General features: G+C 40.6%; 1 protein-coding gene across 1 annotated transcript in view; it reads left to right on the top strand.

The window, feature by feature from the left end:
• Nucleotides 1-453: 453 nt before the first annotated feature.
• LOC311144430 (spermatid perinuclear RNA-binding protein-like) overlaps nt 454-14,765 on the top strand; it is a 55,583-nt gene continuing 41,271 nt past the window's right edge. Inside the window, exon 1 of the mRNA XM_084180440.1 lies at nt 454-569. The gene's annotated coding sequence lies outside the window, so the exon portion shown is untranslated. The remainder of the gene's footprint in view (nt 570-14,765) is intronic.

A 14,765-nucleotide genomic window follows, 5' to 3' on the forward strand; every position in this document is an offset into this window, starting at 1 on the left:
TACAATGAAGATCTGTGAAGTTATTTGGATTTTTACGAATTATCTTTGAAAGACAGGGTCCTGAAAAAGGGACGTTTCTTTTTTTGCTGAGTTTATATATATATATATATATATATATATATATATATATTTGTTTTAAACTTAAAGGGGTCCTAAAATTCAAAACCAAATAGCTAAATGATTCCATAGTATGAACATCTTAAAACAATGCCATATGTCAGCTTAGAACACTTTTGTTTTGAGCCGACTTCGCAGGTCAGACAGACCGCGGCACCTGTCTCACACCCTGGAGGTAGCCCGGTTACAAATCGAATGCAATCAATTTTCAGCCGGTGCAAAACACTTGCGTCCGGGCGAGATTAATCGAATCCACTCATTGCTACCACGGCGCTTGCCCTGCCGCTTACAATTGTGATCAAAACACTAGCGAATGCTAGCGGGTGCAGAGTCCACGTTGTCCCAAACCGAGAGGAAAACGGAGTTGTTTGTGCAAACACGAAGTCCTACCAGTGAAATTATACCCTTGACATATTTGGGATTTGTTACCTTGGTTCAAGTACTGCAACTCTGTGAGTATTTCCTCAATGACAATTGCTCGAGATAGCGCAAGAAAGGATGCATACATACTAGCCTGCTGCACTGTTGGTCAGCTGTGGGGCTAGCAACTTCACACAGCTGCAAATCTGAACATTTTCTTATAGCACGTTGGGGAAATTATAAAGTATCATGCTTCCCCCTACTATGCACAGTCTTTATTTTTATTTTTTATATTGTTTTATTTTCTAGTGACATTATTTTCTACTGTAGCTAGTTTACGTTATAGCTACCCAGCTAGTTAATGTTGTCACAATTCAAAAGTCCCAGATTGTCACAAAACAAATGGAAAAACAGAGGACGACATGCACTTTGATGTTGGTTCGAGCTTTCGCATAGTTCATATTTTCACTTTAGGTTATTTAATGTATCAGTACTCTTATCAAAGAAGAGTTACAATTTACATTGATGTCATCACTAAGTATTTTGATATTAAATTACGGGTCCTTACCATTTAATGTAATTTAATATCAAAATACAGCTAATGATGACATCAATTTAAATTGGAAATCTTCTTTCTCTAACTAGCTAATTTAACAGGTGTGAATGTCAGATAAAAAAATAAGGCAGACAAAGGTAAATAAAGGCTATTTTAGGTGCTTTGGAGAATCTCTCTTTCCTGGTTAAACACTATCAACAGCTGAAAACATGCTCATGGTGTTGCTGTTTCAGGTTAACTGGTCTGGTGTGCTGTATTCAATACTGCAGAGTAAGCAGCAGAATGCAAAGACTGTAGCAGGTGCTGGTCCCTGTCTATGGAATGTAAATGAGAACGTTAACAGGAGCCTAATTTCCCAAGGCTCCACTGCCCCAGCCAGGACTAGATTAATTTAGTGTTGATGGGCATGGGTTGTGCAGTTTGTAAATGAGGAATAAGTGTGTATGACATTTTGTTTTGTAATTAGTGTTATGCCTCTTGTGTATGGGCAATTCCACGTTAACAGAGTGACAATGAGACTCAGATTTTTCACTTAACAATTTATGTCAAACAAAAAACAATGATTGCATAGTTAAACCATACAACTCTATGCACAAGGACTACTTTTAACAATTTCCACAGAAAATTTTACAAAAAATGTTTTACTTGAAGAACAGTGCAGATGCAAAGTTTGGTAACAGAATGATGCCACAAATGGCCCAAACCGTCATTCTGTTACAAAACTTTGCATCTGCAATGTTCTTCAAGTAAATGTGTTTTTGTTAAATCTTCTGTTGAAATTGTTAAAAGTAGGCCTAGTCCTTGAATTTTGAAAGCATTAATTCCCTATCAACATGTTCCGGTTTTCCATGACCAAGCCTCCTATGCTCAGAGGGGGTTGTTTTGGAATTCAGTCGCTTCATAAGTGTTATAGCTGGAACCATATCTGCCTTAGCTCAGTGTTTTTGGCAGTGAGTAAATCCAATCAAGCCATAATCGTTGGAATGTTCTCTCTCTCAGACTTGATGGGTAAGATGTCTGGGGATATTATTGCTTAATTGCTGTTTTGTATCACTTCTTACATGCACCCACACACGGCACACACACACATAATCTTTGAAGAGTATTAACATGGTTTATTCTTGGGTGTCTAAATCTCAGTCATATCGAACACAGTATCCCATAAAATGTTGATCACAGGTCTAGATGTGATCTTATAGACATATGACCATCACGTCACCATATTATTTAGGCCATAAGCTGCAGATGGTGCAGTCAATGGATTGTCTATCATCAGTGAATCGAAGAAGCTGCTGTCATTAGCGTTGTGCAGTAACTGAGAACAAATGTTGAAGTAAAGCTGTGAAACATGAGCAGCTGAGTATTACCCTGCCCGTTCCCATCAGCTCACAGATCCATATCTCTCCTCTCATTTCAACTCAATTTCACCCCCCTCTTTTCTATGCCATACCAGGGAGGAGGACGGCCTGAATCAAGTGCATATTGTGTCGCAGTCCCGTGGAATAGAGAAGGTTCATTTAGAACACTGATGATGAAAGAAACAAATCCAGAGGCTTCCACATTTTGCATTGTCTGAAATAAATACGCTTTACCCAGAGAGACTGCAGAATTTAATGTCCTCTGTGCTTCTTTCTACCTCAACCATTTGATGTGCTATGAAAATAGTTTGAGCGTGGGTGGGCAGATTATTCTCTGCTGCACCTGTAAGAGGTTTACAATGCATTTATCATGCTTAGTTTGTACAGTAGGCTAATAGCCAGTAGCCACATTGTTTACCAAATTCCCAAATTAGTTCCATATAAAGGCCATAACTCTATTTGCCTCTGGTCATTTCCATATGAAAGGACCCATGAGCACCAACGTGAAGTTCATAGGAACATGTCAAATTGGATGTCAAATGAAAGCTAAGAGTATATATATTTTCTTATTAAGGCATATGTACATTTTTCAACCATTTTCCATACTACAAGCAAATGCTTTGATTTCTGCTCAAACAGATTGAAAAGGGGTCTTAGAAAACATATACCAGGAAAAAGTCTTAAAAGGTATTAAACACATCAAAACACAATAATGTTTAAGTAAAGACCCTTGCCAACTAATATTAACACTTATATTTAGTTTTGTAGAAACGATTTGCCTTCTCTAAGTTTAAGAAACATTGCCTTGTGCTTGTAATTCTGTTACCAGAAACCCACATATCTTTAAGATGTTTTCAAATTTCTCTCCGGCATAATGAAAGTTTACAGAAGTAACAAGTAAAGGTAGACGTATCAGATAGTTATAGTGTTTTTACTGATATCAATTTTGTTTGATTTGAATTATTAAGTGACTAAAACTAGCAATCAGTAACGGAATTTCCGAAATAATCGGTCATGAAATTTCTGCTTTTGAATTGGCTACAATGGCAGGGCTCGACATTAACGTTTGTCCTCTTGTCCGGGACAAGTAAAACAAATAGTCAGACAAAAATAATATAGATTTAAATCGCTCCGCCATTTCCGGGTTACTAAAATTCAAATACTTCACCTTCGCCTAATTTCAGTTTATGTGACAAAACAAGCAGTCATTGTGTAGAGAATCATTGTACCATCGAAACGGCTGTGAAATATATTTTCCAAAACCAAAAATATTGTATATTCAGCTGTTTGAAGCTGCTGTACAAAACCGAAAGTAAAAGACGCAGAAACAAAACTTCAGAATGGGAAGCATAGAAATAGCACACACAGAACAAATCTACCGCTTCTTAGACTTGCTTTCAACGGGAATTAAATATCTATAACCCACATTTCTATGTGAATTGCCCAACAAGTTACGTATTACATTTTTAGTCATTTAGCAGACGCTCTTATCCAGAGCGATTTACAGTTAGTGAGTGCATACATTTTTTCATACTGGTCCCCCGTGGGAATCAAACCCACAACCCTGGCATTGCAAGCGCCATGCTCTACCAACTGAGCTACACGTATTGTAGTTTTTTTTTTTTTTATCACACAAATCACAATGTCAAACAGTTACTTACTTAGAATTGAATCAGAGGCCAACATTGGAATAATATTTAAGTGTATTTTTCATGTACATACAGTACCAGTCAAAAGTTGACACACCTACTCATTCCAGGGTTTTCTTTATTTTTACTATTTTCTACATTGTAGAATAAAATAACACATGGAATCATGTAGTAATCAAAAAAGTGTTAAACAAATAAAAATATATTTGAGATTCTTCAAAGTAGCCACCCTTTGCCTTGATGACAGCTTTGCACACTCTTGGCATTCTCTCAAGCAGCTTCATGAGGGAGTCACCTGGAATGCATTTCAATTAACAGCTTGTTAAAAGTTAATTTGTGGAATTTCTTTCATTCTAAATGCATCTGAGCCAATCAGTTGTGTTGTGACAAGGTAGGGGTGATATACAGAAGATAGCCCTATTTGGTAAAAGACTAAGTCCATATTATGGCAAGAACAGCTCAAATAAGCAAAAGAAACGACAGTCCATCATTACTTTAAGACATGAAGGTCAGTCAATCTGGAAAATTTCAAGAACTTTGAAAGGTTCTTCAAGTGCAGTAGCAAAAACCATCAAGCGCTATGATGAAATTGGCTCTCATGAGGACCGCCACAGGAAAGGAAGACCCAGAGTTACCTCTGCTGCAGAGGATACGTTCATTGGAGATACCAGCCTCAGAAGTTGTAGCCCAAATAAATGCTTCACGGAGTTCAAGTAACAGACACATCTCAACATCAACTGTTCAGAGGAGACTGCGTGAATCAGGCCTTCATGGTCGAATTGCTGCAAAGAAACCACTACTAAAGGACACCAATAAGAAGAAGAGACTTGCTTGGGCTAAGAAACACGAGCAATGGACATTAGACCGGTGGAAATCTGTCCTTTGGTCTTATGAGTCCACATTTAAGATTTTTGGTTCCAACCGCTGTGTCTTTGTGAGACGCAGAGTACTTGAATGGATTATCTCCGCATGTGTGGTTCCCACCGTGAAGCATGGAGGAGGAGGTGTGATGGTGTGGGGTGCTTTAATGGTGACTGTCTGTGATTTATTTAGAATTCAAGGCACACTTAACCAGCATGGCTACCACAGCATTCTGCAGCGATAAGCCATCCCACCTGGTTTGCGCTTAGTGGGACTATCATTTGTTTTTCAACAGGACAATGACCCAACACACCTCCAGGCTGTGTAAGGGCTATTTGACCAAGAAGGAGAGTGATGGAGTGCTGCATCAGATGACCTGGCCTCCACAATCATCTGACCTCACCCCAATTGAGATGGTTTGGGATGAGTTGGACCGCAGAGTGAAGGAAAAGCAGCCAACAAATGCTCAGCATATGTGGGAACTTCTTCAAGACTGTTGGAAAAGCATTCCAAGTGAAGCTGGTTGAGAGAATGCCAAGAGTGTGCAAAGCTGTCATCAAGGCAAAGGGTGGCTACTTTGATTTGATATGTGTTATATCATAGTTTTGATGTCTTCACTATTATTCTACAATGTAGAAAATTGTAAAAATAAAGAAAAACCCTTGAATGAGTAGGTGTATCCAAACCTTTGACTGGTACTGAAAATAAAAAGTGTGTAGGTGATATGCATTATGGATACAGCCTCATGTCCAAACCGATGCTGATACGAGGGAGGCGGCAGAAAATGTAGCCAAACTTTTTAATGAGACTTTTAATTACATAAATATAGGCTAAACGCCAGTCATGTTTGATAATGATGGTAATTAACATTATCGTCTAAAGACTTGATTCTGTCAATACTCAAGGCATGGTTTGTTCAGATCAAATGGTCACAAGACCAGAGAGTTAAGGACATTGCCTTTTGCGCACCGCACATCACCCAACTTGAATCTGAGCGGAGGCGGTCAGCATTTTGAAACTATTTAACTTGGACGTTGTTCTATTGGTTTTCAAATCCATTTACTTTCGTTGTCCAGCAGCCAAAGGCATAATCCTAGTCATATTAGTAACCCATGCTATTTGATGCGTCTTTAAATCTCCCCCTTCTTAATTTCTAATGGATATTTTCATCTATGACACATGAAATGGCTCGCGCATGCGGTGAGCTTTTGAGAAGGATGTTTTCACGCTAATTGCATTTTGGAACATTCGCACATAGCCTACAGCCATTTGTGCATTGGTGAGCTTATAATATGAAGAAATAAAACTTTATCAAAATTTTAAGCTAAACGGTCTGATCTGATGCAATAGCCTTATTGCTTTTTTAAATGTTTTAATGTGCAGTGGTTGTATGAATTTAGGATCTGTCGTACCAAAACTGTCCCAGAGTCTATTTTGAACCATAGACATATTTGTTATCGTCCCAGGGATGACTGGAAGCCTTAAATTACGAATTGTTTTATAATGACCTAAAAAGTATTTGGTTGTAATTGTAATATTACAACCATCCAGCAGGAGAGCCTTAAAGGGGCAGTGTTGTATTTTGAGACAGGCTTGAATTTGCAAAGAAGCCAATAGGCGGAGTGTAGCCAACATTTTTTCTGATTCTCTCTGGTAAAAATGATAGTAATGCATTTTATTTTGTAAAGTGGTTCCTTGCATCATACAATAATGTACAATTTGTGTTACAGACCTTTTTTGGGAGATGGGGACAAGTGACTTGAGCTTTTGGACAAGTAAAGAATCTGTCCTACTTGTCCAAAGTACCAGTGGCAAAAAAAAAAGACAAGCCCTGAATGGGAAATCATAGTAGTCACAAACCACAGTTGGGTTTGGACAGTACAGCACAGCAAAGTGAAGTACAGTAAAGAAAATAAAAGTTCAGTAGAGTACAGTCGAGTACGGGAAAGTACAGTACTGTAGAGTAGAGGTTTGTACAGTACACAGTAGAGCACACTAGAGTTGGGTACTGTTCTACTGAACTCTACTGTACTGAACTCTACTGTAGTGAACTCTACTCTACTGTGCTGTACTCTACTGCGCTGTACTATACTGAGCTCTACTGTGCTGTACTCTACTGAGCTCTACTGTGCTGTACTTTGATGCCCAAACGTGTGAAACACGTTGATTGGTCCAGACCAACCAATTTGGTCTTGTTTGGGGGCAGAGTCCATTAAAATAATAGCCAGTGTGTAGAATAATACCCAAATATGCAAAGGAGGATATTGCATATTTATACCTTTTGTGTACCTATTTAGGATATATTGCCATGAAGAGAATTACATTTATATCCATAATTATTCATTTCTGTGTAAGACAGATCAGGGACCCATGATGAAATTCCATTACTGCAATTCCGTTACCGGGTGTAAATCCACTTCACTTACTGTAGTTAAATAACCAAAAGAGATTTGTTCAAAGTCAATGTGTCATGTCATAGCTGACTCCCCATTCTTGAATCTTAATTCTGAGTTTTTGGAAAACGTGGACACAAGAAACTGAGGAAGATTTTACCAAAATTCTCTTACCAAACTTTGCATCTGCACAGTTCTTCCAGTAAATGTGTTTTTTTTTTTAAAATTTTCTGGGTAAATTGTTCAAAGTAGTCCCTGTGCATAGTTTTATGATTTGTTAAACTTTGAAATCAATGGTTTTTGTTGGCATACATTTTACGTGAAAATCTGAGTCTCAGCGCAATCCCGTTATTGTGGAATTGCCCCTCTATTGTTGCTAGTGTAGGCTAGGTGGTAGGCTAGGTTTGGAGCAGATGTGGGTGTAAATAGGCCTACCTCCTGAAGTGTTGTCAAACCTGAGATGAATACCAGCTATCTACACTTTTCTTTTCTTTGCTACACTATCTTCTTCAGCACTCTACGTACAGTGAGGGGAAAAAAGTATTTGATCTCCTGCTGATTTTGTACGTTTGCCCACTGACAAAGACATGATCAGTCTATAATTTTAATGGTAGGTTTATTTGAACAGTGAGAGACAGAATAACAACAAAAAAATCCAGAAAAACGCATGTCAAAAATGTTATAAATTGATTTGCATTTTAATGAGGGAAATAAGTATTTGACCCCTCTGCAAAACATGACTTAGTACTTGGTGGCAAAACCCTTGTTGGCAATCACAGAGGTCAGACGTTTCTTGTAGTTGGCCACCAGGTTTTCACACATCTCAGGAGGGATTTTGTCCCACTCCTCTTTGCAGATCTTCTCCAAATCATTAAGGTTTTGAGGCTGAAGTTTGGCAAACCCGAACCTTCAGCTCCCTCCACAGATTTTCTATGGGATTAAGGTCCGGAGACTGGCTAGGCCACTCCAGGACCTTAATGTGCTTCTTCTTGAGCCACTCCTTTGTTGCCTTGGCCGTGTGTTTTGGGTCATTGTCATGCTGGAATACCCATCCACGACCCATTTTCAATGCCCTGGCTGAGGGAAGGAGGTTCTCACCCAAGATTTGACGGTACATGGCCCCGTCCATTGTCCCTTTGATGCAGTGAAGTTGTCCTGTCCCCTTAGCAGAAAAACACCCCCAAAGCATAATGTTTCCACCTCCATGTTTGACGGTGGGGATGGTGTTCTTGGGGTCATAGGCAGCATTCCTCCTCCTCCAAACACGGCGAGTTGAGTTGATGCCAAAGACCTCGATTTTGGTCTCATCTGACCACAACACTTTCACCCAGTTCTCCTCTGAATCATTCAGATGTTCATTGGCAAACTTCAGACGGGCATGTATATGTGCTTTCTTGAGCAGGGGGACCTTGTGGGCGCTGCAGGATTTCAGTCCTTCACGGCGTAGTGTGTTACCAATTGTTTTCTTTGTGACTATGGTCCCAGCTGCCTTGAGATCATTGACAAGATCCTCCCGTGTAGTTCTGGGCTGATTCCTCACCGTTCTCATGATCATTGCAACTCCACGAGGTGAGATCTTGCATGGAGCCCCAGGCCGAGGGAGAGTGACAGTTATTTTGTGTTTCTTCCATTTACGAATAATCGCACAAACTGTTGTCACCTTCTCACCAAGCTGCTTGGCGATGGTCTTGTAGCCCATTCCAGCCTTGTATAGGTCTACAATCTTGTCCCTGACGTCCTTGGAGAGCTCTTTGGTCTTGGCCATTGTGGAGAGTTTGGAATCTGATTGATTGCTTCTGTGGACAGGTGTCTTTTATACAGGTAACAAGCTGAGATTAGGAGCACTCCCTCATTAAAATGCAAATCAATTTCTAAAATTTTTGACATGCGTTTTTCTGGATTTTTTTGTTGTTATTTTGTCTCTCACTGTTCAAATAAACCTACCATTAAAATTATAGACTGATCATTTCTTTGTCAGTGGGCAAACGTACAAAATCAGCAGGGATCAAATACTTTTTTCCCTCACTGTATGGCTCATTGAAGTGAGCCTCTTACAGTTTTCAGCCTGACTGAAATAGACCATCAGAGCCAGAGGCTTTTTTTACTGATTGTTTTACTGGCACTGAAATATTCATGCCAGCGTTTTTGAACAGGCACCACATTCTCCTCTTTCACTGTATTTTGAGCAAGCATCACGAGGCTCTCTTCTTTCAGACACATTTACAGTTGAAGTCGGAAGTTTACCTACACCTTAGCCAAATACATTTAAACTCAGTTTTTCACAATTCCTGACATTTAATCCTAGTAAAAATGCCCTGTCGTAGGTCAGTTAGGATCACCACTTTATTTTAAGAATGTGAAATGTCAGAATAATAGTAGAGAGAATTATTTATTTAAGCTTTTATTTCTTTCATCACATTCCCAGTGGGTCAGAAGTTTACATACACTCAATTAGTATTTGGTAGTATCGCCTTTAAATTGTTTAACTTGGGTCAAACGTTTTGGGTAGCCTTCCACAAGCTTCCCACAATAAGTTGGGTGAATTTTGGCCCATTCCTTCTGACAGAGCTGGTTTAACTGAGTCAGGTTTGTAGGCCTCCTTGCTCGCACACGCTTTTTCAGTTCTGCCCACAAATGTTCTATAGGATTGAGGTCAGGGCTTTGTGATGGCCACTCCAATACCTTGACTTTGTTGTCCTTAAGCCATTTTGCCACAACTTTGGAAGGATGCTTGGGGTCATTGTCCATTTGGAAGACCCATTTGCGACCAAACTAACTTCTTGACTGATGTCTTGAGATGTTGCTTCAATATACCACATAATTTTCCTTCCTCATGATGCCATCTATTTTGTGAAGTGCACCAGTCCCTCCTGCAGCAAATCACCCCCACAGCATGATGCTGCCACCCCCGTGCTTCACGGTTGGGATGGTGTTCATCGGCTTGCAAGCCTTCCCCTTTTTCCTCCAAACATAACAATGGTCATTATGGCCAAACAGTTCTATTTTTGTTTCATCAGACCAGAGGACATTTCTCCAAAAACTACGATCTTTGTCCCCACGTGCAGTTGCAAACCGTAGTCTGGCTTTTTTATGGCGGTTTTGATGCAGTGGCTTCTTCCTTGCTGAGCGGCCTTAAAGGTTATGTCGATATAGGACTTGTTTTACTGTGGATATAGATACTTTTGTACCTGTTTCCTCCAGCATCTTCACAAGGTCCTTTGTTGTTCTGGGATTGATTTGCACTTTTCGCACCAAAGTACGTTCATCTCTAGGAGACAGAACGCGTCTCCTTCTTGAGCGGTATGACGGCTGCGTGGTCCCATGGTGTTTATACTTGCGTACTATTGTTTGTACAGATGAACTTGGTACCAAATTATGTCAATTAGCCTATCAGAAGCTTCTATAGCCATGACATCATTTTATGGAATTTTCCAAGCTGTTTAAAGGCACAGTCAACTTAGTGTATGTAAACTTCTGACCCACTGGAATTGTGATTAAGTGAAATAATCTGTCTGTAAACAATTATTGGAAAAATTACTTGTCACGCACAAAGTAGATGTCCTAACCGACTTGCCAAAACTATAGTTTGTTAACAAGAAATTTGTGGAGTGGTTGAAAAACAAGTTTTAATGACTCCAATCTAAGTGTATGTAAACTTCTGACTTCAACTGTAGCTATTCTTCGGCTCCCCCAAGGAGGACTTGCTAGGTCCCTTGGGGTAGTCGCTGGTTGCTGCAGGCTAGTTAGTTGAAGATGTGGTAGTGGTGGTAATGGTGATTAAGGAGTGGTTAAGGAGTCTTTTACGTCAGTACCAGTTAAGTGGTAGGCCTATGTGATCAGTGGTTTAGACACACATGCACACACACACACAGAATCCAGAGTTGTTGTTGTAGTGATATCCCCCAAGGCTGGGCTGCTGCTAGTCCAATGGACCTGGGGTGGATGATAGTATCACCGATGGTGAATCTGAAGATCTGAATTGGCTGCTAGCTGGAGGTCTACTAGCCTAAATGGCTAGAGACACACTAGTTTGTGGTTTTTGGAAGCTGTGCAGATTGTGTCCACTTTTTCCACCATTTCTAAAAACCTGTTTTCGCTTTGTCATTATGGGGTATTGTGTGTAGATTGATGAGGGAAAAAAAATGCATTTAATCCATTTTAGAATAAGGCTGTAATGTAACAATGTAGAAAAAGTCAATTGGTCTGAATACTTTCCGAATGCACTGTACATAGAATAAACATACGTCTGCTGTAATTTTTGGACATTTTCAGTGGTTGCCTGAAAAAGGCGCTTTATGAGCTGGTCATTGAACATCATTCAGCCCTAGGTCACAATGTGAGAGAGGGTAGGCATGGTGGTTTGACGGTGAGTACCTTGCCACAGCCAGCATATTTGAATTAGGGTTGAATATTTTCACAGTATTTTACACGTTCCATCCCGAGAATTAATCACTTTTCTCCTGGGTAACCCGGTATTTCCCGCAAAAAACGGAAGTGTCATTCAGAAGCATTATAAAGCATATAAATAGGCCTATGTCTGGATTTGAATAGAGCTTTGATTGAAAATTCAAGCCTGATTAAATACATTTTATGAGCCCTACACTTTATGACATATATTGAGCCCAAGCCCAAAAAAGGCAAAATCATTGTGCCGTTATCCAATACATAGGCTATATGATACACTGCACATTACGCACGACAGAAAAACGTAAAAGCACATACAGTGGGGAAAAAAAGTATTTAGTCAGCCACCAATTGTGCAAGTTCTCCCACTTAAAAAGATGAGAGAGGCCTGTAATTTTCATCATAGGTACAGGTCAACTATGACAGACAAAGTGAGATTTTTTTTCTCCAGAAAATCACATTGTATGATTTTTAATGAATTTATTTGCAAATTATGGTGGAAAATAAGTATTTGGTCAATAACAAAAGTTTCTCAGTACTTTGTTATATACCCTTTGTTGGCAATGACACAGGTAAAACGTTTTCTGTAAGTCTTCACAAGGTTTTCACACACTGTTGCTGGTATTTTGGCCCATTCCTCCATGCAGATCTCCTCTAGAGCAGTGATGTTTTGGGGCTGTCGCTGGGCAACACAGACTTTCAACTCCCCCCAAAGATTTTCTATGGGGTTGAGATCTGGAGACTGGCTAGGCCACTCCAGGACCTTGAAATGCTTCTTACGAAGCCACTCCTTCGTTGCCCGGGCGGTGTGTTTGGGATCATTGTCATGCTGAAAGACCCAGCCACGTTTCATCTTCAATGCCCTTGCTGATGGAAGGAGGTTTTCACTCAAAATCTCACGATACATGGCCCCATTCATTCTTTCCTTTACACGGATCAGTCGTCCTGGTCCCTTTGCAGAAAAACAGCCCCAAAGCATGATGTTTCCACCCCCATGCTTCACAGTAGGTATGGTGTTCTTTGGATGCAACTCAGCATTCTTTGTCCTCCAAACACGACGAGTTGAGTTTTTACCAAAAAGTTATTTTGGTTTCATCTGACCATATGACATTCTCCCAATCCTCTTCTGGATCATCCAAATGCACTCTAGCAAACTTCAGACGGGCCTGGACATGTACTGGCTTAAGCAGGGGGACACGTCTGGCACTGCAGGATTTGAGTCCCTGGCGGCGTAGTGTGTTACTGATGGTAGGCTTTGTTACTTTGGTCCCAGCTCTCTGCAGGTCATTCACTAGGTCCCCCCGTGTGGTTCTGGGATTTTTTATCACCGTTCTTGTGATCATTTTGACCCCACGTGGTGAGATCTTGCGTGGAGCCCCAGATCGAGGGAGATTATCAGTGGTCTTGTATGTCTTCCATTTCCTAATAATTGCTCCCACAGTTGATTTCTTCAAACCAAGCTGCTTACCTATTGCAGATTCAGTCTTCCCAACCTGGTGCAGGTCTACAATTTTGTTTCTGGTGTCCTTTGACAGCTCTTTGGTCTTGGCCATAGTGGAGTTTGGAGTGTGACTGTTTGAGGTTGTGGATAGGTGTCTTTTATACTGATAACAAGTTCAAACAGGTGCCATTAATACAGGTAACGAGTGGAGGACAGAGGAGCCTCTTAAAGAAGAAGTTACAGGTCTGTGAGAGCCAGAAATCTTGCTTGTTTGTAGGTGACCAAATACTTATTTTCCACCATAATTTGCAAATAAATTCATTAAAAATCCTACAATGTGATTTTCTGGAATCTGATTTTCCCCACTGTAGATGTAGCTATGCTCTCTTGGGTAAATAAATTAAACAAGTTCCAGTAGGCTAACCTTTTTGAGTGTGAAATGTATTCTTGAACTGTATTGTATTATACTCTATTATATGGACTGGAATTACGCACCATGTTCAAACCATGATAAAGCAGGGAGAGAACATGCGATTCTGGTGCAGCACATGCAGCCTACAAAGTTACAAGTATAGGCTAGGGAATTAGATTTTAATTTGTCATAATATTTCCCCTAATGTTATTAGCCTACCTCCTCTTTCTCACTCTAGTGTTGCATCATTCCTTCCTTGCTTTCAACAGTTAAATGAAATACGTTTCGTATTCCTTATCTTCATCATTCTAATGACATGCTTGAATAATATACACTGCTCAAAAAAATAAAGGGAACACTAAAATAACACATCCTAGATCTGAATGAATGAAATAATCTTATTAAATACTTTTTTCTTTACATAGTTGAATGTGCTGACAACAAAATCACACAAAAATTATCAATGGAAATCAAATGTATCAACCCATGGAGGTCTGGATTTGGAGTCACCCTCAAAATTAAAGTGGAAAACCACACTACAGGCTGATCCAACTTTGATCTAATGTCCTTAAAACAAGTCAAAATGAGGCTCAGTAGTGTGTGTGGCCCCCACGTGCCTGTATGACCTCCCTACAACGCCTGGGCATGCTCCTGATGAGGTGGCGGATGGTCTCTTGAGGGATCTCCTCCCAGACCTGGACTAAAGCATCCACCAACTCCTGGACAGTCTGTGGTGCAACGTGGCGTTGGTGGATGGAGCGAGACATGATGTCCCAGATGTGCTCAATTGGATTCAGGTCTGGGGAACGGGCGGGCCAGTCCATAGCATCAATGCCTTCCTCTTGCAGGAACTGCTGACACACTCCAGCCACATGAGGTCTAGCATTGTCTTGCATTAGGAGGAACCCAGGGCCAACCGCACCAGCATATGGTCTCACAAGGGGTCTGAGGATCTCATCTCGGTACCTAATGGCAGTCAGGCTACCTCTGGCGAGCACATGGAGGGCTGTGCGGCTCCCCAAAGAAATGCCACCCCACACCATGACTGACCCACCGCCAAACCGGTCATGCTGGAGGATATTGCAGGCAGCAGAACGTTCTCCACGACGTCTCCAGACTCTGTCACGTCTGTCACATGTGCTCAGTGTGAACCTGCTTTCATCTGTGAAGAGCACAGGGCGCCAGTGGCGAATTTGCCAATCTTGGTGTTCTCT

This window comes from Coregonus lavaretus, assembly GCF_964263955.1.
Source record: "Coregonus lavaretus genome assembly, chromosome: 17".
Taxonomy (NCBI): Eukaryota; Metazoa; Chordata; class Actinopteri; order Salmoniformes; family Salmonidae; genus Coregonus; species Coregonus lavaretus.